We start from the raw sequence: 26,751 nt of genomic DNA, 5'->3' as shown, positions 1-26,751 counted from the left end.
TCGACCACCTTCGGCCCAATACCTCACCCACCTTGTCTCTCTAATATCCTAAGACTGACATGGGTACAACTAACTGCATACAACAGAGAATAAACCAGGAACAGGAATGCTTCTGCAGAAATGCCCTTTGCAATACACCAGAGGAAACCAGATAAACACCATTTTTTAAGTTGCTACATTCCCGTAGAGTGCAGGATGACATATTGTTCCTGACTGTAGGAAGCTACCATACCCTGTGACGCTGCCTAATCATTGCCTAGATTTCACCCTGTTTGTCGGGCAAGAGTCACTTTCTGTGACAGACAAATGTTTCTCTTTCCTTCAGAATACCATGTGGACAACATGGTCATCGTGCCTGCAATAAACACACAAAATGATGTTGTCAGCTTGCATTGAGAAATTAAACATACTGGGTCTTAAAAGCCAGATGATAGGGAGTGTTTGTTTAGATAGCAGTCTTATTGCAAATTTGAAGCTGCCAAACAGACCCTAAAACTTTCAACATAAACAATGAAGACACTATAATAAACCTTCAAAAAGAATAAAAGTGACAGAAGCCTTGTCTTCTGCATGAATCATGTATTAATTATTGTTTCTAAGAAAGTAAACTGGCTTCATGTTGTCTTAACCAGCAACTAGAATGAGGGAGGCATTGCCAGCATTTGGTAACGGCAAATACAAAATTTTATAGGAACTATGTTCAGTAACATTATAAAAACAGTTTAATTACTGCAAGCTACAGTGGTATTCACTGTGTCAGAACTGTGAATACATTAGATTTGCTGTCTGTGTTAGCAAAGGTGAGAGTGGTAGTGCAGAAGGCTCATGTGGTGGCTGGAATTTTGGCTACTGTGCTATCTATTGCTTGGCTCAAGTGACACCAGAGGCCATCTGCACCTTGTCTATGTCAAATGCAGACTCAAGGCTCCAGGATGAAGGTAACTGAATGACCTTTCCTGGCTGTTACACTAGGGTAGTGGTTTTCAACCAGTGGTCCCCTCACCTCTGCGGGTCCACAAACAAAGATTTCCAAAGGGGTCCACATCTCCATTTGAATTTTTTTGGCACCACAAATGAAAAAGGTTGAAAATCACTGCTCTAGAGCTTTAACCAGAGGTGAGCAATAATTTTTGGTGCGGGCCACTCCAAGATTTTGGAAAGTGGTTGAGGGCCGCACTCTTCCATGATATTAATGGAGGAGGTGCGGGGTCTGGGATGGAGGTTGGGTGCAGAAAGGAGCTTGGGGTAAGTGACTGTGGTGCAGGAGGGAGACTGAGGTCTGGAAGGGAGTTTGGATGACTGTAGGACATTAGGTGGTTGTGACCTACGGTAGGGAACTGAAGTGCAGGGGTTTTGGATGTGACCTAAGGTAGGATGGGATTGTGATCTGGGACAGGAGATTGGGGTGCCAGATCTGGGAGGGGATATGGATATAAGAGGGGGACAGAGGGTTTGGGTATGTTGAGTGGGGGAGGAGGGAGGAGCAGAGAATTGAGTCAGAAAAGGGCTGGGGTGCCAGAAGCAGGCTTTGGCCAAGAGACTTACTTGCCAGCTGCCAAACTAGCCTTCCGGCCTGCAGAGCTTAAAACGTTCCAGCCAGCCTATTTGCCGGGCCATGTGTTTCACGCATAACAGCCCAGGAGAGGGGTGTGATTCTTCTTAGCTGCCTGTTACTCCAACAAGCAGCTCCAACTGGCTGGTTTCTGCCAGAAACCGGACAATGGGAATGTGCTGGGGGCGGAGCAGCTCCTAAGACTTCCCCTCCAATTTCAAAACAGAAATGGAGCCCGGTAGCTACATTTCTGTACGGTGCACGGGGCTGCGGGAGAGCCTGCCTGGGTCTCCCTGCTGCCTCTGCAGGCCAGATATGGTGGCTTGGCAGGCTGGATGCGGTCTGCGGGCTGTGTTTTGCCCAGGCCTGGCTTTAGCACTTCTTCCATACAGCACTCTAGTGGCCAATCTAGACAACTGTGCTAGTCCTCAAAAATTAACATTGGTGTCTATACATCACTACAGCCACTGGGAAATTTTAAGGAAGGGAGGCTAATGTTGACAAGGCATTAGAGACCATAGCTACTATCCTTCCTTTAAAGTGCTGGATGAAATAGTAAAAAGTAATAATATATCGGTACTGAACGTATACCACCTTTGTTATTGCCCATTCTGTTTTTATATCAAACCCCTACAAAACCCAGCAACTCATACCAAACAAACTTTTTCCCATTTTCTGTCCTCTTTTGTCCCCTTCGCAATCCCACAAAATGCAATGGGTTGGCACAGAACTTGGCCCAGTTTCTGAAAACTAATATGTGTGCCAGTTAGTTTTAGTGGAATTCTGTTGGCTTCCCTGATTTGGGTAAATAATCTTAGGAATAATTTACTAAGACCTGAGGTGGATTCTCCATTATTAGGAATTTTAAAATCAAGACAGGAATTAAATCAGGGAAGTTCTACAACATATGTAATGCATGAGAACAGACTAGATGGTCACATTAGCCCCTTCTGGTTTTATAATCTGTTAATCTAAATAAGCAAACTGGGGATTTTTTCACAAGCCTGAATACTTTAAAAAAAAATGGCAGGTTTAGCAAGTTGCCACATTTTGGTAATCATAACTAAAGACAGCAAGTATTATTCATGCTGAGCTCATCCTTCTCAGAGTTCATCCCTCCAACCTCTCACCTAACAAGGAGCCACCACCAGTTTGCTGGGGCTAGAAGAAAAAGAATTGCCAAGATTATTTATACTTATATCGAGAAGGTGATAATTTTGAGAGTGCAATGACTAAAGTGCTCAGGGTTTCTTCCTACATAACAAATTACGATGCAACAGAAACTGGGATTTGGCAGAAATGATGGGGAATGCTTCTCCAGCATAATAGCCTAGGCTCATTTCCACAATTCATCCACCACCTTTGTTTCCAATAAAAGTAGTTATTGCTCTCACTCATTCACTCACAATTAATGACAAAGAACTGGAATGAGAGAAAGTCTGGACTTCATAAAGGGTCAGTAAATGTTTTTCAAGTTGGTTACAGAATGTGCATTCTGTTGAAAAAATTTAAATGAAAGAACATTCATAAGTCAAAGTAGCAGATACATATGCACTTCCCACCTTCCCACATCTGACGTTTATTTGGCTATTCTCTAGAAACACATAGGTCCTACATTGTACCTTGTGAAGCTGCCACATCCCATTTGTTCTGCTTTCCTGGTAGTAGTGAGTAATGTTTTAAAGGAATCAACTCCAGTCTATCTCATGGGCTTTCCTTCATATCACAGTACTGTTGTGTAAAAGCAGAAATAGGTCTTAAAAGCAGCAGGCTTGTTACTCTGTTTTAATCATCATTTTTAACAAAATGGAATTGAGCATTATTAATGTTTTGTGTGCCTCTTCCTTCCCCACCTCATTCAAAATCTAGGTTTCTTTACTAGAGGTAGTTCACAGATCTTCTTTTTTATAAGTCTGGTAACTAAGGGTATGTCTACACTACAGCGCTAATTCGAACTAACTTAGTTCGAATTAGTTAATTTGAACTAAGCTAATTCGAACTAACGCATCCAGACTAAAAAACTAGTTCGAATTAGCGTTTTGCTAATTCGAACTAGCATGTCCACATTAAGTGGACCCTGAACCGGGGTTAAGGATGGCCGGAAGCAGTGCCGGCAGGGCATCAGATGAGGACTTAGAGCGTGGAGATGCTGTCTCAGGCTAGCCGAGGGCTGTGCTTAAAGGGACCCGACCCCCACCCCGGACAGACAGTTCTCAGGGGTGCCCTGCTTGCAAAGCAGTCCTGGCTTGGAGTGCCCTGAGTGCCCACACTGGGCACATCACAGCACTAGGCCATCAGACCGGCTGCACTTGCCGCAGGCTGCCATCTGGGGAGAGGGGGCAATTGGGGAGCTGTAGGAGAGCTTCCACCCCCAGAAGCCCGCAGAGCCAGCCCAGTCCTCCCTATCGGGGGCTCATACCCCATTCCTCCCTCACCTCCTTCCACTTACCCTTCCCTAGCCCCCCTTCCTGATGTACAAAATAAAGAAAATGTGTGGTCAAAAATAGAATCTCTCTTTATTGAACAAAACTCGGGGAGACTGGGAAAAGGAGGTGGGAGAGGGGAAGAAAGAGGGTGGGAGAGGGGAGGGCAACTAAAATGATCAGAGGTTTGGAACATGTCCCATATGAAGAGAGGCTAAAGAGACTGGGACTTCTCAGCTTAGAAAAGAGGAGACTGAGGGGGGATAGGATAGAGGTCTATAAAAGCATGAGTGGGATGGAGAGGGTGCATACAGAAAAGTTCTTCATTAGTTCCCATAATAGAAGGACTAGAGGACACTGTCAAGGGGTACGCCCCCGTCCAGAGGCTCGGCCCCCTCCAACCGGGCCTATACAGTACTCCAGAGTCCCTAGGCCAAGGTCCCGGCCCCTCTATTAGGGTATGTACGGTAGCAAAAGTCTCAACAGCAAAGTCCCGGCCCTTCTATCAGGGCATATATGGTAGTAAAGGCCTAGTCGCTCTGAGAAGCCTCCCCTGGCCCGGGGTTTGTTTGTCCAGGGAAGGGGAAAACGGGTGGTAGGGGGACCCGGGCCCTCCCTCTCCACCGGGTCCCAGCCCAGGGCCCTTTAGGCAGGGTCTATGGCTCCTGCCAGCTCGGCGGGGGATCCGGCCGATACACGCCGAGCCAAACTTTGTCTCCCTTGCCCTGGGCTGCTTCCTACCACGCCCTGGTTCCCCCCCGGGTCCCTTCGCCTCTCAGGCAGTACCTGTCGGGGCTGTGGGCGCGCTCCTGCCACTCTGGGCCGGCGGTTGCTTTCTCCGTGTCCCGGTTCAGCGCGGGCGACGCCTCTGGACCCAGCGACTGCAAGAACTCCGGTCCGGCCGGGTCTCCTCCTTCTCCCTGGGGCCTCCCCGCCTGCTGGGCTCCTCCTGCCTTTACACCCGGCCGCTGTTGGGAGCATGCCCAGCAGGGTCAGAGGGGCGGGGCCTTCTCTGCCAGCTGGGCCTGGGCTATCTCCTGCTCGTTAGTGCGGGGCCTGTCCGCCCCGTCACAGACACCAAAGGAAAGGAATGGGTAGCAGGCTTCAAACTAGTAACAGAAAGTTCTTCTTCACAAAGCAAAGAGTCAACCTGTGGAACTCCTTGCTGCAGGAGGCTGTGAAGGCTAGAACTAGAACAGAGTTTAAAGAGAAGTGAGATAAAGTCATGGAGGTTGGGTCCATAGAGTGGTATTAGCTAGGGGGTAGGAGTGGTGTCCCTGCCCAAAGTTTGTGGAAGGCTGGAGAGGGATGGCACGAGACAAATGGCTTGGTCACTGTCTTCGGTCCATCCCCTCCAGGGTCCCTAGGGTTGTCCGCTGTCGGCAGACAGGCTACTGGGCTAGATGGACCTTTGGTCTGACCCAGTACAGCCATTGTAAGCTCAGGACTCAGGGTCGGGGGTCTCAGTAGATCACCTTGATTTTCATGCACACCTGCTCCTGGGTGGCCAGGCTGGCAGCTCTCCTGCCCTAGACGGCCACTTTCCTGTGCCTAGTGCGGAGGTCATGGACGAGGTCCACGATGTCCACACTAGACCAGGCAGGTGCCCGCCTCTTGCGGTCCCGGGCAAGCTCCCTGGAGCCGCCAGCCTGGTCCCGGGAAGAGGGGGAGGGCTGGGGGACATCGGGTGGCTGGCTCAAGCCGTGCCAGGTGCAGGGTCTGCTAGCTGGGTGCTGGCAGGCTTGCACCTGGCATGGACACCGTAGCCAGCCCATGCCCCTTTAAGGGGCCCGGGGCCGGGAGGGGGGCAGACGAATTTCCCTGGTTTTGGCCAGAGTGGCCACCAGGGAAAGCAGGGGAGGGCTAGCCTCCCACTAGTTCGAATTAAGAGGCTACACACACCTTAATTTGAACTAGTAAGTTTGAACTAGGCTTAGTCCTCGTAAAATGAGGTTTACCTAGTTTGAACTAAGCGCTCCGCTAGTTCGAATTAAGTTCGAACTAGCGGAGCGCTAGTGTAGCGCCTATCAAAGTTAATTCGAACTAACGTCCATTAGTTCGAATTAACTTTGTAGTGTAGACATACCCTAAGGGACCATCTTTTTGTTTGATGTTTGTACAAAGCCTTGTTAAGAACCCAAGCAATGGCAGGTAAATCATCTAGCATTTAATACATTTCAGTTGGTATTATTTTATATAGCAATGTGATTAAAGCTGTTCATTTTTAATCACAATTAATGTTTTAATTAATGGCATGTGTTAGCTGCAACTAATTGACAGACCTAATTACAATACAAATAGTCAACATTATATAAAAATATACAACGTAAATGTCCCTAAATCAAACTATAAATTCTCAAGCAGCGTTTTTATTACTTTGACTATCTATAAATTTTGATACTCCGTGTAAATATTTTATCATCCATGCTCACCCAGTGAAATTGACATTTACCAAGATTTACTGATAAAAATCTAATCCTTCCAAGTCTCCCAATGCTGTTTATAGTTTCCCCACTAGAGTCATATCAACTATTTAATATCACACTGCATTTGATCTTCAACAAAAGACCATGGGGAACCTATGAAGCATCCAGCACATAAGCTGGTAGTTGCCTAATTCTTTTCCTGAAAGAATTGCAAGAATTACACTGTTGAGAAAGAAATGAGTAAAGAGAAGGACTATTCTGTATGAAGGATGGAAAATACCCTTCAAGGTAGCTTTAATGTATGTGAAATATGGCCATTGGTCATTGTGACGGGGTGTCCCCATCCCTGGGTGCGCCCGCAGACAACCCCGAGAGCCGGGGGAAGGGAGTGGAGACTGGCTTGCTCCCCCGGCAGTACGGCGCATGCACCCAGGTCTGCCCGCTGCGTTTAAAAAGCGGCCTGACCAGCTGGTCAGGGGCGGAAGCGGCGGAGAGCGTGGAGCCGGATGGGGCATCCGAGGGAGCGACCGCAGACGCCGGCCGGAGGAGGAACCCGACAGGAGCGGCTGGGAGCAGAGGGCCAGCGAGGGTATCCCCGCGGATGGCCGCAGACACTGGCTGGGGGAGGAAGCCGGCGGGGAGCCTGGGCAGTGGCGGCAGAAGCAGCTGGGAACATGGAGCAGGTCCGGGCGCCCCAACAAGTAGCCGCAGATGCCGGGTGGCGGGAAGAATGGCCGCCGACGCTGAGAACGTGGAAGCGAGCTGGAGGTGCCGCGGCAGGGTGGCCCGGGGTGCTGAGTCGGCGGAGGCAGCCAGGGAGGTCACCAGGAGGCGAAAGACTGAGACGCCAGGGGAAGAGTGGTCTGGACCCCAGGACGTGCACTGGACTCAAAGGAGAGACGGCCCAAGACGCCACCCCCTTGAGCGACACTTCCGACAGATCTGGAGGGGCTGTGAGTAACCCCACAACGGGCACCGGGTCCTCCCCTCCCCAGACTACAGGGACTCTCCCCCAACTGTGGGGAAACTGGCGGCTTGCTGGGCGGTAGGTTGGTCTCTCCCAAATAAGTTGGTGTAGACCGAGACCCAACCCCCCTCAGAGTGCAAGCCTAGAGCAAAGCTAGGGAGTGGGGCCTCCGTGCAGTAAATGTGAGGACCCATTCCCACACGAGCTTGGGGGGGGAGGGGGAGGATCCGTGACAGTCATCCATGCCTCCAATTCTTGTATGCATTGCTAAATGATAACGAGGGCTTTGGAAAATCATGAAGGCTGACCATGTGACCTGGCAGTGTAAGGGTATAGTAGAGTGACTCTTCAAAAAGGGGTACCGTTTACATATACTGGACATCCGAGAGTACTGCAACAAAATTTAAAAAGCAATATATGAGAAGCAACACAGTCCAACCATAATTTAAAATGAAAAGTACAGATTTAGACTGCTGCCAAAACAGTGGTTCTCAGTCTGCAGGTTATGACCTTGAAGGAGGTCACTAGCAATTATCTAGGGATAATCTGAGTCTGATCCCAACCCTCTCTTTCATCTTCTGCTGAAGGCAGTCTGTTTAGTCATTTTCAAATGGCCTTCCACAGCCACCAAAAGCCAAATGCTACTCTCCACTACCCTCCTATACATTTGGAGGGATTCCATTGACTTTAGTCATGTTACTCTGCACTGCCATGGTAAATTGTTCTGCTAGACCAGCAGGACTGTCTCATAAACCACTACAGTGATTCCCCCAATCATTTCTTAGACTGACATAACAACTAGCACAAAGGATGCTGGGAGTATCTTTATGATCACTGAATAAGGGACCAGATTTCAGGAAAGCTCAAGAACCTCTGTTCTAAAGCCCATGTAAGCAGGAACTTTTGCTGAGAGCCTGTCAAAGGGAATCCTTGCAGTTACTGTAGTCAAAGAGTCACAGATACTGGGGAGGAGAAAGATATTAGTCATCACTTTTAAAACCCAGGCATCTATTGTTCTGTAATTCACAGTAGAACTAGAGTTGCCAGGTGTCCGGTTTTGAACTGGACAGTCCAATATTTGAGCTTTCTGTTCAGGAAACAAATTGAGAAAATATAAATGAGAAAATATAAATGTATATAAAAATATGAATATAAAGTATTTTCTAAATATGATATAATGTCAAGTGTATCCAGTATCTTTGTTGAAACCATCTGGCAACCCTAAGTAGAACTACTATCTGCACTGGAAAAGCTGGCCTTTCAAACCATGCATGGTGGGCCATATCCAAGCAAGGATACTTTTCTACATTTCTTTACAGGAGACTTGAATTCTCACCCTGGTTTCTCACTTCCTTTTCTGCAAGAAAGACTGGGCCTACTATAGAGCATGGAGTAGGGAATGAATGCTTTACATTGCTCATTGTTTTACACCCAATTTCCAGAGAGAAATGCAGGCATAGTAATGCTAATTATTTTACTCTCACAGAAGTCTGGAGCAGAGCTAGGGTATGTCTACACTACAGCGTTATTTTAAAATATCTTATTTTGAAATAGTTATTTCGAAATAGCTTTTTTCGAAATAACGCGTCTATACACAAAATGCATTTTGAAATAGCTTTTTGCTATTTCAAAATAGTGCGTCAACACTGACAGTCCCTCTGGACAGCCAGTTCTCAGGTTTTCCTGCTTGCTTGCCTACCTCGATGAGGGACAGCAAAGCATATTGTCTCTGCGTGCTCTGGTTGCTCTCACTCTGGACACCACAGCACTCTACAGCATGGAGCCAGAGCTGCCCCTGAGCACTCTGGAGCTTCTCTTGGACATGTTGCTGCGAGCCTGGCTGCACTTTCTGCAGGCTGCCATCCGGGAGGTCTATTGGAGGGCTGTCAGTATCCAGGAGGCCCTGAGGGAGAGCTTCTATCCTGAGGAGCACTAAGAGCCTCCCTGGTCTGCCCCACTGGGGCCTTGTGCCTCATTCTTCCCTCACATCCTTCCACTTACCCCTCCTTAACCCCCCTTCCTGATGTCAAATAAAAGACGCGTATTTTCATGAACATGAACTCTTTATTTAACAAAACTGGGGCGGGGGGGGGGGGGGGGAATGAAACTCTGGTGAGACTGGGGAAAGGAGGCGGGAGAGGAGAGAAGATGGGAGAGGGGAGGAGGAAACCTGGGAGGAGAGAGCTGGAAGGGGGAAGCAAGGGAAAGAAGGGGGAGGGGAAGCTCAGGGCTCAGGGTTGGGGGTCTCGCCAGACCAACTTGATTTTCATGCGAACCTGCTCCTGGGTTTGCATGTGGCCTTTGGTGGCCAGGCTGGCATCTATCACATTCAGCCACATTCCTCCATCTAGTGCGGAGATCATGGATGTTGGGGGCATCTTCCCCAAACCTGAATAAGGTCCATAATCTCCACCCCGGACCAGGAAGGCGCCCGCCTTCTCCAGGCCCTGGCAGGCTCCTGGGAGCTGGCAGACTGCTCCTGGGGAGCGGTGGAGGGCTGGCTGTCAGTGGTTTGCTGGCTCTTGTTTTTGGACCACTGAGTCAGGGGCAGTGACTGCTGGCTCTGGGCTATCAGGCTTGGATCTGGCACAGGCACTGTGGCCAGAGTCAGCTCCTTTAAGGGCTCTGGGGGGGAGGGAGGGAGAGGAGTGTTCTTGGTTGAGGCCAGAGTGGCCGCCAGGACACCCAGCACTTATTTCGAAATAGCAATTTCAAAATTGGCATTATTCCTCATGGAATGAGGTTTACCAAATTCAAAATAAGCCCTCTGCTATTTTGATTTAATTTGAAATAACAGAATGGCTGTGTAGACGCTAGGATAGTTATTTCAAAATAATGGCTGTTATTTCAAAATAACTTTGCTGTGTAGACATACTCCTAGAGACAGATCTTCCCTCTCTCTATCCTCTGCTTTAACCACAAAAGCCAGCTTTTGCCTGGTATTCCAGACGAAACCTTTTAAGATCTGGAGAGAGGGCACTGAAACATCCTGTCTAAAGGAATATTAACCATAGTGGGAATCCTTAATGGAGAGGAGCAGGGTTGAAAGAGATACGCAGAGGATCCTCTGCAAGACAAGACTGTGACATTTCATTTAGCAAGGCAGTTTGTTCTGCATTCTCACTAGCTTGTATCAACAAAGATTTCCTGAGGAATTTTAGCACAAATAATCTAAAGCAAGAATAGCCCCTAGGCATGCACTGAACAGTGTCCCTTTTAACAGCTGCAAGAAACCTCAAAGAAGGTCTTTCACCTTAAAATCCAACTTTTCTGACTTGGGTGTGTTTGAGCTAGATTCTTAACACTGAGGGAATAAGATCTAAGGTACTTTGAGAAATGAATTCTTTTATGTGGAGGGAAAGGAATGTCCGGTGTATATAAAACTCACAGTGCCACACTGTATCATCAGGTGAGAGTCATGGGGTACTTAGGAGAAAACAGTTTCTCCAATATTGGCTGGTGGAGACAGAATAAACAGCTACAAAACATAAGCAGCAATCGTTTAATTGCTCTGCTCTGCTGCTTGCTTTTCTTTCTTTACAGCCTATGTACTCTTGGTTTTTTGTTTTTCTAATGGGTAGGGTTATGATATTGGTGAGAGGAAATCAGGTTCCTGGGCTCCTCTCTTGTGTACCGAAGTGAGCTTCAGAATTAACAGGGAGACTTTCCCACTCCTCCCTCAAACTTAAGCCCTGTGAGGTGATGAGGGTCTTCAACTCTCATTGTATTCAATAAACACACAGGAGGTGCCGAATGAGATACAATCTGAGCTAAAAATGCCCTTTAGACACAGGCACTAAACTGTAGCTGGGGAAAGACAACCCGGGCACGAATCTGAGTTGAGGGGAGTCTCCCTCTGCCCTCTGAGGCAGGAGGGTGGGTTCTGGGAACTATGAGGCTCTCACTTACCTGACTTCTCATGTCTAATTCCTTTGCCAGTCATTCTTTGAAAAAAGCCTTCACAATGGAGTGTCTGTCACCTCTTCTACCTGCCAGCAGAAGGAAATCCTCTTTGTACAGTGTCTTGGGGACCTGTCTCAAGCTGGAACACCAGAAGCAAATTTCAAGGGCCGACTTCCTCTTCTCTACTCAAACTCAAACGCAAAGCAGAGAACCCGATTAACCTCATTTCCCTCCACAAAGCCTGGCCACAGACACACACAGGGATGTTGAGCTTCATCTTGTAAAACACTGCAGCAATGTGATTGTTTTACCCAGCAGCACTGCTTTCCTTCAATACAGCTTGAATCCACCATCTCTGGAGTCCCCCAACAGCTTTGACGCGCTCGTGTTTGATTTCCTCCTACTGAGGTGAGACATGTTTCACCACACAATGTCTTTCCTTTCCTCCGATGTTAGACAGGTTAGTGACGTTGCTGCCAACAGACACTCAGAAGTCAGGGTTACCCTAGTTTTGGCTCAAATTTAACATGTCCCCAGTCAATCAAACAACCATACTCCTGAAGAAAGGCAGAGATGTGACTATTGTAGGACACCAGCTAGTGGGCACATGCACCACTGCCCTCTAGTGGCTAGCTTACAAAGTATAAAAGGCCTACTAGTGACAGCAAAGGAAGATTCTTGGGGCTCTTGGGTACCATAGTGATAATATGGGTAAGGCCAGAAGTCAGAGCTGGGCGAAGGTTAGAGCTGCCCAGTAAGCCTAGGCCTATGTGGGGCGTCCTGGACCTCCCGTCTGCCCTGGGAAGAGGTTGGCACTGCTAACAAGTGTTGTTCTTCACAGTGGTGGAGCTGATCACCTTATTGGCTTCTCGCTGCAAAGCACAGCCCCTGCCGCCACTGCTCCACAGCTGCCAAAAGCTTCTATTCCTGTGTCAAAAAGTGGGAGGTTATGGTTCCAGTGGCCCCCCTGGACTCCTGCTGTGCAAGGAGCCCAAATGTTCTTTGCACCCAGAACCAAGTAAATCTTAATTTGCCTTGGTGTATAAAGAGCAAGAACACCCTTGCAAACTAGCTGAATGTAATATAGAGGCAGTTCTTTGCTAGGTGACTCTTTGCTAGGCAGAGGCAAAGTCAAGGGACCCACACAGGCCAGCAAATTAGGAACTCCTGAGTATTAATCTTACTTTATACCGCTCCCTCTGTTGTACTGAAGTCACTGAACCTGTCTCGGTGTCCCCATCTGTAAAATGAAGATAATCATGCTTACCTACCTCACAGAGGATTAATGATTTCAATCAAATTCGAAGATGAAAAATATTATTAGCTAGGATGGCAAATGAAGCCGGTTCACTTAACTCAAACTTGGCTAAGGGATGCTGGTTACTACTGTTAGTCACACACTGGTTTTGTGCTCGGAAAAACAATGTACTTTTTATGGAAAAACAAGAATGGAATGAAAGGGATAAAGTCTGTAATATTTCTCTGTGGCCCATTGCATATCTCACATAGTTAGATCTATGTGCAGTGTGTATTTTAGGTACTTTTATTGCTTATCATGTAACGGCTCATTTCCAACAGAGCAACACTAGCATGTATGTAACACATGTGTCAGACCTGGGCATTCATTTCCAAGTGACATATGCTGCCCAGATGCAACATACATTGCACTGGAGTATGCACATGTACTTTATTTCGTGGCACTTACATTATCTGCCCACTCTAAAAGGGTGAGGTGTGTGTACTGACTTCAAACGCAGAGAAAAAGTCCTTATTTTTTCACCACTCAGGTAATTTGTGAACAGATTGAGAATTTAGGATAGATATTTAGGATGCCACTATTTGATCTTATCAAAATGGAAGGACTGAGACTTCGTCTATGGTTCTAATGAATTGCTTTTATATCTAAGACCTAAGCGGGAAGACTGAAAGAATTGGGATTGTTTAGTTTGGAAAAGAGGAAACTAAGAGGGGATATGATAAAGCTTTCAAGTACCTAAAAGGTTACTGGGGGGGTGGTGAAGGAGAAAAATTATTCTCCATAATTCCTGATGATAGGAGAAGCAGCAATGAGCTTAAATTGCAGCTAGAGCGTTTTAGGTTGAACATTAAGAAAAATTTCCTAACTGTCGGGGTGGTTAAGCACTGGAATATATTGCCTAAGGAGCTTGTGAAGTTTCTATCACTGAAGATTTTTAGAGCACGTTAGACAAACATCTGTCATTGATAGGGAGATGGTGCTTGGTCCTGCCATGGGTGCAGGGTACTGGACTTGATGACCTCTCATGATTCCTTCCAGTTCTGTGATTTGATGATTCATTACTGGCAGAGACCCCTTAATGTAGATGTAATGTACACCATCAGGAGTTGAGCTGTTGGCATTAGCTTCTTGGCAAAGAGGTTTGCCAGCAGAGCTAGGTCAGCTGATGGTATTGTTTTTTCCACACCCTTCACAGACATAGCTATGCTATGCTGACAAATCTTTCTAGTGTAGACCTGGCCCCACATCCCAATCCAGCCCTTTGTTTAGATCAGTAATAAGTACCTGATGGTTAGAAAAAACTCATTTCCTCAGGGAAAGCTGGGCTGAAGGTAGCATAAACATGATTTTATGAGATGAAACTGAGCAAAGAAATAAGCTGTGTACCAGCAAAAGATTTTGAATGGGAAGACTATGGATTGTGGAAGTCTCCCAAGAGCAGCAGAGTAAACCCCACTGCTAGGCAGATTAAACCTCCCACAAATGCTTTGAGAAGAGTTAGTTGCTTGAATTGCCAAAAAGGCATTTAGTTTGAGTTCAGGTCACATTACAGAGTGGACAGGAAAATAATGGGAAATCCTAATGGAGCAGGGTTCCCACCAAAGTGACATCCTGTAACCATGAAAAAGGGCTGGAACAAAAGGGGCCTCTGGTTCCAGCCATAAGAGGATTCCCCTGGGGCAAGTACTGTGGAGACAACCTTCCAGGTGCCTTTCAAGGACTACTCCCAAGCATTGTGCTGGCTTGGGAGTGGGCTGCCAGAGGCTTGTCCAAATCAAAACTGCTATTTATATTATGCTGAGGACTCTCCAACCCCCAAAGCAGGATTGGGAAGACACACAGGTGGCTCAAAACCTGCTTCATCCTCTTGGCCTAGACTATGAGTTCTCACCCCTTGGAAAGGTAAATCTTCCCACAACCTCTTGTTGAGCCAAACTATGTTACCCACCGATTTGCCACAATCGCTCCAGCCAGCCTACTCCCCAGGAATAGTCTCACTCAGAAATTTCCTGCGGGGCATCCAACACAGGGTTTGTCAGGCCAAGGAATGAAGTCCCAGACTCAAGGACCCCTTATGAAAACACCCTGCTATTGGCTCCCTTTCTTACGTACAAATGGAAAGGGTGCTTAGCTCCCATGCCCCAGAGCGCAATTGTCATGGGAATGCAGGGAGAGAGAGACAGTACCCAAACCAGGAGGGGATGATATAGTATTGATCAGGGAACAAGGTTGCCTTGGCAGGGGATAGGGGAAAGTTCTGATAGCAGGCCTATAGGGCTGTATGCAGACACTCTCCCTGGCAACAGTGGACCAGCTCTTTATTCAGGGTGTGGAACACTGTAAAAATGGAGGTGGGTGTGACACTTATTCAGAGACTCTCCACTCCTGCTGGGGAGGCACATGTCCATGCCAGCTCCTGCAGAAAAGGAGTGAGACCCAGAGGGAGCCATTGGCTCCTTCTGGCAATGCTACTGCTGGAGAAGCTGTGATCTCACCACACTCTGCTGACCCACACTAGCGATTGCACATATTAAAGAGAGTTCAGGGGCTACGGTGTAGATTTCAGCCTCCTGTTAGATTAACAGTGGCTCCTTAATTCGGACTAAAATCCAGAGACACCGTACCTGCCCCCCAGTTCAGCAAATAGAAAATGACCGTGCAATCTAGCTCTTTGATCCTTGGTCACTCTTGTCACTTAGTGGCCCCCTTCTGTTGTGTCCGGCAGCCTGCTCCCAGACCAGGCACCTGCAGCACTTGGCTGCTGCACATGTGAAGCACGAACGTTGTGATGCCTGATCTTGGGATTACTGCAGGATACATCAGTTAACAAAGGAAAAATGACCAGGAGGCGATTTTCCCAGCTGTGAGCAAGCCTGAGAGGAAGTGTGGCTCAGTGAACCAGACAATGTTCGCCAAACAATTGGAGGAACTCGCTGGAGGAAATGACTAAACTCAGCCAGACGGGGCTGAGAGCTAGAGAGGCTGTTTAAAATAAATAACCGATACACCAAAGCTAAACTGCCAAGGTGAGAGGGAGGGGCTTAGGTCAGATCTTCTGTGAACAGAGGTTGCAGGATGAAGGCTGATAGCTACCCCCCACCTCCCTGTGCAGATGAGCAGTGCTTTAGTGGTGAGGTTATTGCCACAGCTCTGGGATATTCAGCCAGTGTTGCTCCAGAAGGGACATTTCTTGGGGCTTGCATAGACTGCAGGAATGTGATCAGAATGCCAGTTGTAGGAGCATTTCCCAGTGCTACCTGGCATGCATGCCAGCCTGTGCACTATGGGAGCCACTGGTTCCAGACGGCAGGTGCCCACCAGCAATGTGGAAGGTGGGAGAAACAAAAAAGGACATTTGTGCTCTCACTGCTGCATTGTCCCAAAATGCAAACAAGTGTGCCAGGTGGTCACACTCACTGCTCTGTGGCTCTCTATGACTGTATTCAGTAATATGGCTCTTGGAGTGTGGGTCTGTTCTGAGAAGTGACAATGAAGCTCCATTCATAGAATACTAGAACTGGAACTAGGATCTTGAGAGGTCATCAAGTCCAGTCGCCTGCCCTCACAACAGGTGCAAGCACCATCTAGATCATCCCTAATAGATGTCTATCCAACCTGCTCCAACCTCCCTAGACAATTTATTCCAGTGTTTAACCACCCTGATAGTCAGGAAAATTTCCTAATGTCCAACCTAAACCTCCTTGCTGCAATTTAGGTCCATTGCTTCTTGTCCTATCATCAGAGGCCAAGGAGAACAAATTTTCTCCTTCCTCCTTTTAGACACTTGAAAACTGCTATCATGTCCCCTCTCAGTCTTCTCTTTTCTAAACTAAACAAGCCCAGTTCTTTAAGTCTTCCCTCATAGGTCATGTTTTCAAGACCTTTAATCATTTTTGTTGCTCTTCTCTGGACCTTCTCCAATTTCCCCACATCTTTCATCTCTCAGTGTGTTTGGGTCACAACAGTAAAAGGCAGCTTTTCTGATGTCGGTCCTGCAAACAGACCACATGGGCTCTTTCCTTTTTGTACATTATCACCTGTCAGGAAGATTCTGCAAATCAGCTCATGCCCTCGGTTACACCCGTGCAACCCCTTTGTATAGCTGAATTTTAGGCAACATTTCTGTTGATACACAAGGTGGAACAGACTCCTGCTCAGTCTTCCTTAGTTGTGCTGGCTCTGCAAGACACACAAAAGTAAACTCTCCTTTTCTCCCTGAAGTTAGCAGCCATGACATGGAATTCACACTTTTAACAGCTGTGTTGGGTGACAAAGGGTAGGACCTGCCACTTTACAGACAAACTGAACTTCCAGGCTTAGATATTGTTTCCATCACAGAGCTATTTCTGTTTAACATTCAACGGATGTTTAGCTGTGATAGTGCTTTGCTCAAACAGAGGCTCTTCACCCTCCCCCGTGCTTTTGAAACAATGGGGACAAATTAATCCTTGGCCTAGCGACACTGAAATTAAAATCTTTTCCAAGAGCCTTGGCTGCAGAGAAGCGTCATGCAGCCATTGCAGTAGAACCCAGCCCCTCTGCTCCAGCTCAGATTAATACAGAAATCCACTTTCAGGAGAGAAAGCACTTTACTGCCTTGTGGGTCAGCTAAGAAAACAAGAAGCCTGCAAAGTGTAAACATTCATCTGTTATCACACTCATTAGCCCACACTTCAAAGAACCCAACTGTGTTTATACAAGTACAGGAGAGTTTGCAGAGTTTATTTTAAAATAGGAGCGCTCATAAACAGTACTTTTATAAAAACAAACAAAAGCATATAACCGTTTCTGCCTTTGTTTTTCAGAGAGTCAAAACAGAGCTCTCTTTTGACTCAAGAACAGCGGTTAGCAAGTCTTACTCCAAGAAATTGGTAAGTGGTCAAGGGCCACACTTTTCCACAATATTAATGGAAAATGAGCAAGGTCTGGGATGGAGGTTGGGTGCAGAAGGCAGTGTGGGGGGTAAGGAATTGGATGCAGAAGGGGGTATAAGATCTGTGATAGAGTTTGGATAAAGGAGGAGATAGGGGGCTGGGGACTGAAGTTCTGGAGGGGGTACAGGGCCCAGAAGTGAGTATGGGTGCAGGAGAGAATTCTGATCTAGAAGAGGGGTGTAAGAGGTGGTGCAGGATCTGAGAGGGGGTTATGACCCAGTGCAGGGATTTAGGTTGTGACCTGAGTGCAGGAGACTGGAGTACAGAAAGAGGTGCAGGATCTGGGAGGGGATATGAGTGCAGGAGAGGATTCTGACTTGGAGGAGGGATATAGAAGGGAGTGCAGGGTCTGGGAGGAGGTTATAGTCTGGGCCAGGAGTGCAGGAAGGTGTCCAGGCATTTGGGTTGTAATCAAGGGTAGGGAATTGGGATTCAAGGTTCAAGAGGGGGTTGTGACCTGGAAGACGGGTACAAGGGGGGTTCAGGGTCTGGGAAGGGGTATGGGGGCAGGAAGGGAGACAGAGGTTTGGGGGAGCTCAGTTGCCATAGGCAGACAACATCAGCTGAATTTATTTACCTGGGCAGCTCTCGGCCAGCAGGCCAGCAGGTTCCTTAGCCAGGGTCCCTGCCTTCCATGACCCCGCACATGCTCAGAGCAGCTGCAGGGGCCATCTGTGCTGCTATAAATGCTGTGAGCCCGAGGGAAGGATACTTTACAAGCTGCTTGTTTTCAGGATAGGCAGCTCCTGTTGGCTGGAAACTGGCCAATGGATCTATAAGATGGTGTTGGGGACAGCAGCCGCAGGAGAACCCTCTCCCCCTGGCATTGCAGTGTTCACAGAAGTACATGTCCCTGCAGCCAGCTTTTCTAAGCACTCAGTAGGGGCCAAGCAGGCTGAGAGCCTGGCTGGGGCTTCCGTGGGCTGGATCTGGTGGCTCGGGGGGCCAGATCCAACCTGCAGACTGTATTTTGCCTAGCCCTGCTCTAAAATAAATGAATTTGTTTCTTACCGACAGTTATCCCCTATATAAAATGTGTGGTTTAATACAGGAGTGGGCAATGAAATGGTGGTGTTTCACTCCTGTGGGCTGCTGCCACTATAGTTACCTGCAGCTCTTCAGGTATGGGTGATCACAGCTCCCATTGGCCAAGAACATTGATCAGTGGCCAACAGGAGTTCTGATCCCCCCACCTGCAGCGGTGCCATAAATATGACAGTGTCGGGGCCCTGCAGGAACTAACCCTGGTGGACTGGACCCAGCCCTTGGGCCATATTTCACTTCCCCTGATTTAATAGCTTTAATCTCACTATAGGCAGTTCTTGAATTTGATTCAAAGTTCCATATAGTTAAATGCTACCACATGCTATAAAGTCTCTCTACAGCCTTTGCTGTTAACTGCAGTAAATTGGAATAAGAATTTGAAAGTTGTGCTGCCAAAATAGAGGGTGGTGCCCTTCACCCAAGCCAAACACTTTTTCTGATCCTGCTCTGTTCACAGTCACTGTGCAACTTAGCGGTCTGAGGTTTATACAATAGCAATTGTGCTATCCATATACAGTAACACTGAAGCCTTTCAGTGGCACTGGGAAATACAGAATAAATCTATCATCTAAAACCAGCAACAGCTATTAAAGTCTTTCTGATCCTTGCTAATCCTTCAACAGCCTGGTTATACATGTTGATAAAGCCCACAAATGCTTAGACAAAAAATGAAGAAGAAAATCAGCAGTGAGAAAAATTCCTGTGTAGTGTAGTCTGATGTAATGATTTTTGGCAGTTTCATGGAGGGGGCACATTACTTTCAGGAAAAAGAATTTTCCATTTCAAACATTTTCCTGAAAGTGATAACTAAGTATTCTTCAAAAGCTCAATCAGGAGCCGTGAATCCATTACAATTTCACCTTCCCTACATATATTTCGGACACTGTATTGTTTATAAACAGGTATATGATTACCTGTTTACAAATGATCACATGACTCCTATTTGTCACATGAGTCTGTCCCCTTTTAAAGGTAATCATGTTTGTTTGTATTGTGGTAATCACTTAGGCTACATCTACACTGCACAGTTATTTCAAAATAAGCTATTGCAGAATAGTTATTCCGAAATAGATTATTTCAAAATAGCACACCTACACTGCAGGGAAACCTCAAAATTAGTCCAAGAAAGACTGCCCTCGTGTAGGCGTGCTATCTCGATTTAGAGCCCCCAGGAGGAATAATTTAGAATGTCCCTGGTGAGGGGCTATTTCGAAATTAGCAGAAGTGGAGTGTCTTCACTCACCTTATTTCGAAATAGCTATTTCGGAATAGGCATTATTCTTTGTAGAATAAGGTTTACACAAGTTGGAATAAGCTGTGTGTCATTTTGAAATTATTTGGAAATAACGGAATTGCTGTGTAGACCCTCGCAGAGTTATTTCGGAATAACAGCTGTTATTCTGAAATAACTTTGCTGTGTAGGCACAGCCTTAGAGGCCCAGCCTTATTTTGCCAGGGAACCATACAAACATGTAATGGAAGGGTGGTCCCTGCTGTGAAGAGATTGCAATCTAAAATGCTGCATCATCTCTTATAGCAGGCTGGACAATAATTTTTGCAGGGAAGCCCCTCCAAGAATTTTGGTAGATGGTCACAGGTCGCACTTTTCTGACCTTGAGCAGTGGTGTAGGAGAGGGCGTGGGGTTTGGGAGGGTGTTTGGGAGAAGGCGAGGGTTGTGATCTGGGGGAGGGGTTGGGGTGTGAGATGCAATCACTGTCCCTGGCTGGGAGGTGCTTGGCATGGGTGGCGTCTAACTGGCAGCACAATGGGGCACTCTGGCAGGCACGCTGCATGCTATGGTGGTTCCACACCACTCAAAGCTGTGGAATGCTTCTGGCAAGTGTGTCTCTGTGCTGCTTGGGGGAGGACAGCGGGTCTCCATGTGCTGCCCACACCTGCAAGCACCACCTCTAGAGCTCCCATTGGCTGGTTTTCAGCTAATGCGAGCTGTGAGGGTGGAATGAGGGTGGAAGTAGAATGCAGAAACCTGTTGCTCCCCTACCCCAAGCAGCAGCTGGCTGCTCTATGAGTGGTGTGGTTGGGGCTGCGGCAAGCAGGCAAGGGGCCTGTGTGTCCCACTGCGTGCCAGACATTCTGCTCCGGCCCCACCCTGGTAAATCATGGTGAGCTGGAAGAAAATGTTTGGTGAGCACCTCTGCTGTGAAATTTCCAAAAAGATTTCCTGCGAAAATCATAGTTGTTTTTATGCATGTCGATGGCTTATTAGAAGTCCCTCTGTAGAGATGATTGCACTTTGCACCAGCTGCCTTGATATATAAAAGGAACGAACCCATCATCCATATATCAACCCACTGATCTGCCAAGCTACTTAATTCTGTCCTCCTTGGCTTGTCTGGTTTTTGCGGTGTGCAGACTCAGAGCTTCCTTGGTAGAATACAAGAGTCCATGCAGAACACTGCTGACTCTGTCTTTTCTACAGTCTTTTGGAGTGAGGGAGACGCTGATTAGCCTGGGCAGATTGAACACGGGTCAGTAAATTTTCCCAACGCAGGTCGGGTGGTGGTAAGGAAGTGACTGAACTGTTTGCCATGTAGCTTGCCCTAGGAGCTGTGAGGTGTTTTCTTTGAGTCAGAACTGGCACAAGACATTTCCTCAGCATGTCTTCAGGTGTCATGCTACGGAGGGATTGTTCTAACTGCATGAGTTTGTTTTCCTTTGGACAGTCTCTCAGGATTGTTGGAGGTGTTTACAGTCACTTTTCCACAGTGGGATAGATTGTTGTACAGGCAGTCCCTGGGTTACATGGATCCGACTTACATCGGATCCTTACTTACAAACAGGGTGAGGCAACCCAGCACTAGCTGCTTCCCCCCAGCAGACCAAGGAGACGTGAAGCTAGTGCCCCCTCCCCCAGCAGACCAGGGAGACGCGGAGCGGCTTTTCTCAGCAGACACCTCAGCTTGAGAATAAAGGACTGAGGGAAGTGAGGTGTGGGAGAATAAAACTGAGCTCTGGAGAAATGTTTGGCTAGAGTTTCCCCTACAATATGTACCAGTTCTGACTTACATACAAATTCAACTTAAGAACAAACCTACAGTCCCTATCTTGTACGTAACCTGGGGACTGCCTGTACTCTGGAGCTGCAAATGCAAGAGAGGTTCTTGGGATTGATAAAATATGCAAGTGTACTACCTTGCTTGACAGGAAAGGTGATTGACCAGGAATTCTTAAGGAGAAGCTTCTGCATGGACTTTCCCAGTTTCCAATTACACATTATTACCCTAATACACCGGCTAGAGTAGCATGTTTCTTGTGAATCCTTCCAGAATAAGGCCCTGGAGTTTTGAAGGCCACTTTGTCCTGCAATGGACTGAAAATGAGAAAGAAGAGACCATCTGAAAAGAGGAGTAAGATATTAACTTGATTTGGTTTTTCAGTTTATGAAATTCTTACGCTTTGCAGCACTGATGGCTCTTTGGAGAGGTTTCAAAAATTCAATGTAATGGGAAAAAAAGCAATTAGCGCTTACTCCTGCTAACGACTGAAGTACAAACAACTGACCCTTCTTCCATCTGACACCTACCTCTGACCCTGATTTCTTGCTTGGGATACAAACAGGAATAGCTCAGAGGGGAAAAAGCCAGTGGGAGTGATATTAAGATTCTGCACTTGTGTTAAAAATATAAATCGTCTTTGAAGTATTCAAGGGTGAGTTTTTTTGCCCTCATTAGAACAAGAGCTTTCCCACTCAGAGTAAGGTCACTTTGTTGTTATTACTAGAACTGTACTATTATTCTGGCTGCACTAGCACATCCCCAGTGGAATGCATGAGGAAAAAAATACCAGTATTTTTTCCTCATGCATTCCACTGGGGATATGCTAGTGCTAATATTTGATGATAAGCTTATTAAGGTGGGGTACGTATAAAATCAGAGTGCATTAAAAAGATATAGGTTGACATACTTACAATCCAGGCCATGAAATTGTTACTGTACTAGCCACTTGTTATTAAACATAATGTTGATTGGGGAAATTTGAGAAGAAAGCTTACAGGAATATGTCACACAAGGGTACCAACCTGTGAGCAGGAACATGTTTTAACCTAAATGAAGTATGTAGAGCAATGAAGAGACTATGGAATAAAAAGAGGACTGTAGTGGGGTAGAGTGGTCCCCCACTGAGCCGGAGGCAGAGGAACCCCTCCGGGAGCCATTTTGGGCCCAGCCTAGCCCCGCCCCCTCACCTGACCGGAAGTCAAAGGGCGGGGCTAGGACTATAAGAAGGCTGCCAGGGAGCTCAGTCAGGGCCCAGCCTCTGAAGGAGACGGAGACCTGTCCAGAGCTCCTGCGTGGGGAGAGTAGGACTGGGGCTAGGCCGCTCTCAGAGGCCTCCGCGGAGGCCAGCCAAGGCATCCCTGCCAGGGCTACGGAGGCTGGGCCAAGCCAGCCAGCAGAACCTCCCAGGGACCCAGAGGACTGGCCCGAGCCGGGGGACTGGCTGGAACCCTGATGGGTACTGGAATGCCAGGGCCGGACAAGCCCACGGGATGCTGCAGAGCTCCAACCCCTTGACCCCTGGATCGGGCCGCCCGGACCCTGATGGGACGACACCGACCTCGACTCCCCGATGAACCTGCTGAAGCTACAGGTACCTGGGAAGGGGGAAACAAGAGTGGCCCAGGGGGTAGTCCGGATGGAGAGCCGCCTGCGGCCAGCAAGTTACAGGCTGGAGCCCTGCTGAGCCAGTCGCAGCTGCACTGCTGCCATCAGGGCCCCTGGGCCGGGGCGCAGTGAGGTGGGTGGGCCTGCGCCCCCCCCTGCTACCCCCTAACCGGGTGGCAGTCTCCCCCTCACCGCTGCTGCTGCCGGTGCCCTCCTGGACCCGCTCCTGAAGGAGGAGCTTCTACAAACTGGGGTTTGGGTGCGGCCACGCCTGGCGTCAGGGCCTGGCCGCCATTTACCGTCCTGCCTGGAGTTAGGGCCTGGGTTTGGCTGGTGGTATTTGTTGACCGCCCTGCTCAAGAGCCCGGGCTTACCTGTGGTGCGTTTGGGACCGTCCGTGCATCCGGCGGGAACTCTTAAAGGGACAGGACTAGAACGGTTGCCCTGCCCCAAACTGTATGATAATAGACTGACAAGTGGTGGGCTTATTTCTCTGCGGCCCAGACCTGAAGCAAGGCTGGGCGCGCGAACAATTACCTCTTGCCCCGATCTGAAGGAAGGCCGGGAAGAGACTCGCCCGCCTGGACTAGTTTAAGGCGCGGTAACGCAGGGAGGCAGGCACGTCTCTCCCTGTGCTGGAGGTGGAGGAGCCGCCTCCTGAAGGCCTACCAGCCTGTCATAAACTGCCCCCGGAAGGGCGGGGAAAGCTCAGGCTGTTGTGGACATTGCCGGAGGGCAGTGTCCTGAAAGGGATCCGGCCACCTGCCAGCAGTGCTAATTCCCCAACTCGGCGGCAGGTGGCGCTGTGGCAAGTGGGAAGCCGCTACAAGGACTCTTCTCTTGTTCCTCTTATGTATTAATTTCCATGTCTTTGTTCTCTGTTTTCCCATGTTACTGCTGAGTCCTTACACGCTGGCTGCATCTAGACTGGCATGATTTTCCAGAAATGCTTTTAACGGAAAAGTTTTCCGTTAAAAGCATTTTTGGAACAGAGCATCTAGATTGGCACGGATGCTTTTCTGCAAAAGCACTTTTTGCGGAAAAGCGTCCATGGCCAATCTAGACGCGCTTTTCCGCAAAAAATCCCCGATCGCCATTTTCGCAATCAGGGCTTTTTTGCAGAAAACAAATCTGAGCTGTCTACACTGGCCCTTTTGAGCAAAGGGGACTTTTGCCTGAACGGGAACAGAATAGTATTTCCGCAAGAAGCACTGATTTCTTACAGTAGGAAGTCAGTGCTTTTGCGGGAATTCAAGCAGCCAGTGTAGACAGCTGGCAAGTTGTTCCGGAAAAGAGGCTGATTTTTCCGGAAAAACTGGCCAGTCTAGACACAGCCAATGTCTTATTGAAGGAGGTTCCTCCTGTGCTGACTCAGCAGCACTTGCCTCCATACATTTACCAGCTGAAGGACAGAAGGGCTGAGCCCCTGACATTTTGCTGGGGGACTGGTTCATTAGTAATTCTGAGGAAAGGGTGCCACATGCGGAATTAGCACAACTTGTTGCTCAGCTGACACCTTTCCAGAGGTCCCCAAGCTTAGATTGTGAAACCTGAAAAGATTGAAGCTGGAGGTGGTTTATACAGCTGCGAGCCAGATCTACAGCTGCAAGCCAGATATAGTCCTATATCTGAGTTCAGATTCAACAAAACAGTGAGTCTGTTTTTGTCAGATGAATAAGCAAAATAAACCACTTGCTCAACTTTAACTGAGATTAGTCTTGAGAAACAAAGACCTGATAATAACCTTCCAATATGGCAAGGAATGTTATACAGATGATGGTGCTCAGTTGGTCTCCATGCCCATTAAAGGTAGGATAAGAAATAATCAGCTTAATCTGCAGCAAGGAAGATTTAGGTTAGACATTAGGAAAAAGCTTTCTAATGATAAGGGTAGTTAAGTAGTGGAAGATTGTAGAATCCCTGTCATTGGAGGTTTGTAAGACCTGTCATGTTTACTTGGTCCTCCCTCAGCATGGGAGTGGCTGTGGGGTAGATGGACTAGATCAAGGCTGGGCAAAATATCATCTACAGGTTGGATCTGGCCGACCAAGCTGCTAGATATGGCCCAAGAGAACCTCAGCTGGCTCCCTCCTGCCCTGTCCCTGCTCAGCACTCAGTGAAACTGTCTGCTGCAGGGCCATTTGCTTCTGTGAATGCTGAGAGCTTGGAAGAAGGGGACAAAGGCTTCTCACACTGCTCCCATCCCCAGTAGCTTCCATTGGCCACTTTCCAGCCAATAGCAGCTGCCTGTTTGCAGGACAGGCAGCATATGAGTGTCCCTCCCTTCTCATCCCACGGGCTCACATGGTCCCTATACTGCTGTGAGCAGTACAGGGGCATGGAAGGCAGGGACCCTGGTTAAGGAACCTGCTGGGTTGCTGGCTGGGAGCCACCCAGGTAAGGTCTTCCAGTCAGAGCCTGCCTCTGTCACCCTAGATTCTCCTTCCTCCAACCCTCTGCCCCCCTACCCCATGTAACCCAAAACTTCTGCACCCTGCTCCAGCCCCGATACATTTTCCCAGACACTGCATCCCCTCTTACATTTCTTCTCAGGTAACAACCCCCTCCCAGACCTTGCATCCCAATCTGCTATCCCTGGTCATAACCCAAATCCCTGCACCCCCTCCTGCACTACTGTTACAACCCCCTCCCAGACCCTGCAATCCAGTGATGGGCAACACAGCCTCTGCAGGCTGCATGTGGCACACCAAGCCCTTTGATCCAGCCCATAGCTGCTGTGCCACTCCCACACCCAGCCAATTCAGACCTGTGGACAGAGGAGTGCATGAAGTCTTCTCCCCCATACTAGAGGCGAGCAACACCAGAGGGAATTGCCAGCTTTCAAAACAGTTGGCAGTTCTCTCCAGGTGCTGTGTGTCCCTGGCAGGGTAGGGGTGGGTGAAAGGGGCAAAGATTGCATGCAATCCCCTGCCCCCAGGCCAATCAGGGCCTGTGGGTGGGGGAGCACACAAAGTCTCCTGGTCCTGGTCCTGGTCCTGCCCCTTCCACCTAATAGGCTGCCTCTTCCAGGGTGGCCTACAACCACTTCTAAAATTCATGAAGTGGCCCCCTTTCAAAAATTATTGCTTGCCTCTGGACCAGAAAAGTCTTCAGTGTCTTTTCCAGCCCTGCATTGCTTTAATTCTAAATTAAATACATGCAAATCATACCAGAAAAGCTTGAGGCTCCCTGCCTAATAGTCTAGCAGTCCTCTTCCTCCTCCTGAGTTCCTGGGAGAAAGTGAGAAACAGCAGTTTAACAAAGTCCAAACAAACATTCTAGAATCCAAAGAAAGTTTCTGACTCAAAATCTGTGGTCAGGTCTGCACATTCCATTTAGTTCCATGTGAATGAATAAAAAGACCCGTTCCCAACACAGAGTTATCCACCCCAAAAAATGCTAAAGTAGGGGTTAGTCATTGTATCTTCCCAGCTGACACAACATGACTTTACAGAAGTAGGATACTCTTTTTTTAACTACTCCTGCACATCCAAGCAGAACCTTAACTTTTAAAATGTAAATCCATTGTCCCAAAAATCCCTTATTTTATTCTGCTCTATGGAGTCCTTCTTATCTCTGGCAAGGAGTCCTGTGGCACCTTATAGACTCACAGAAGTGTTG

The 26,751-nt window shown here is 47.9% G+C and overlaps 1 long non-coding RNA gene across 3 annotated transcripts; it reads right to left on the bottom strand.

Annotated features, from left to right (window-relative positions):
* Positions 1–26,382, bottom strand: LOC112544570 (uncharacterized). Of its 3 annotated transcripts, none has more exons than XR_012901113.1 (6): positions 26,301–26,382; positions 16,567–16,708; positions 12,456–12,511; positions 11,278–11,410; positions 3,175–3,283; positions 1–355 (listed from the first exon to the last, which is right to left on the bottom strand). It is a non-coding gene; the product is annotated as an uncharacterized LOC112544570 (long non-coding RNA). The 3 variants fall into 3 exon arrangements; XR_003087910.2 differs by lacking the exon at positions 26,301–26,382 and adding an exon at positions 21,662–21,823; XR_012901114.1 differs by lacking the exon at positions 26,301–26,382 and adding an exon at positions 21,662–21,823 and having other exon boundaries at positions 11,278–11,357.
* Positions 26,383–26,751: the final 369 nt, after the last annotated feature.

This window comes from Pelodiscus sinensis, chromosome 2 (assembly GCF_049634645.1).
Source record: "Pelodiscus sinensis isolate JC-2024 chromosome 2, ASM4963464v1, whole genome shotgun sequence".
NCBI lineage: Eukaryota > Metazoa > Chordata > Testudines > Trionychidae > Pelodiscus > Pelodiscus sinensis.
The sequence above is the reverse complement of the archived record's forward strand: the minus strand, read 5'-3'. Positions and strand labels throughout refer to the sequence as shown.